The sequence below is a fragment of the Schistocerca gregaria genome, unplaced genomic scaffold (genome assembly GCF_023897955.1).
Source record: "Schistocerca gregaria isolate iqSchGreg1 unplaced genomic scaffold, iqSchGreg1.2 ptg000100l, whole genome shotgun sequence".
NCBI lineage: Eukaryota > Metazoa > Arthropoda > Insecta > Orthoptera > Acrididae > Schistocerca > Schistocerca gregaria.
In genome coordinates this window covers 2,106,713-2,107,897 of record NW_026061715.1, presented here as the reverse complement: position 1 = coordinate 2,107,897, position 1,185 = coordinate 2,106,713, and positions in this window count along the sequence as shown.

The window sequence follows — 1,185 nt, the reverse complement described above, 5'->3', positions numbered from 1 at the left end:
CTTTTTGAAACCAAATAAGCGGTAGTGTAACTCAAGACCCCCCAGTATCAGACCCTGCATCCAGGTGGGCCTCCGTTTGCAAGTAACTGACGCAGAAGAGTTTGGAATTTTGCGTCATGCTATATAGCGTTAAGGAAGTCTTGTTGCGTGTCATAATGGTTAGGACAGAAGCTTAACCATGCCTCGTCAGGTGCAGTACAATTTTTTTTAAATCCTTATCGAAATGACTTTGGTGCCTATTTTTACTCAATTTATTGTTTTAAATGTAATTTCTTACGTTCTATTCCTTTGTCACATCGTTTTAATCACCGTATGAATTTTTCCATTTGTTTCATTTTTCTTTGCATCATTCTTCTTCCAATCGGAATTTTTGTGAATGTGTATTTTATTGTACCTATCTGTTTGACTATTCAATTACTTCAAAACTCCGATAAATTAATTAAAAAAACAAAAGACGAAATAATCTATTTATATTGACTGTGCATTAACGTGAAAAACGTATTTTTCATTACAAGACGTGCCTTTTTCTGCATGGTAATCGACATACAAATATTTAAAACATTACCTAAATTCTTTGTGTACTATGGAAATGTATGGTAGATGATGATATGAATGAGAGAAGGTTTTCTAAGTAAAACAAAATTCAAGCAATGTGAGAAATCGATATAATGAACACAATAACGAAAACACAGGGCCATAAAAATAGGAGAAATTAAATCGGAATTAGTACATGAAGATAATTAAAAGTTCACGAACAAATATTTCCAGTGGAAAACGGATGATAAGAAGAAAAATTAGACCAAATGAAGAAGTTCATATCACTATTGAATCACGTGACCAAGGAGCGGAAATAAAAAAAAATATATTTACATCAGTTGAATGAAAATGATTATCAATATCACTTCGATAAACACCTAGCATAGATTTCTTCCTCTGGTGAGATTCGAACCCACAACCTCATGCATGTGAAGCTAGTATCCTTTCCAATACCCTCACAACCTACCTAGGTCATTCGGCTTTCTTCACGTTATTGAGTCTCACACAAAATTCCGAATTTCTTTTCTCGTCAGTTCCTCGAAAACGTCTACCCACCAGGATGAATGGCTGCACTGTGTGATACTTGGGTGCTTAACCTACATAACCGTATAGATGGTTACAGAAAGTCGATCCTACCCCTGGAGAAAT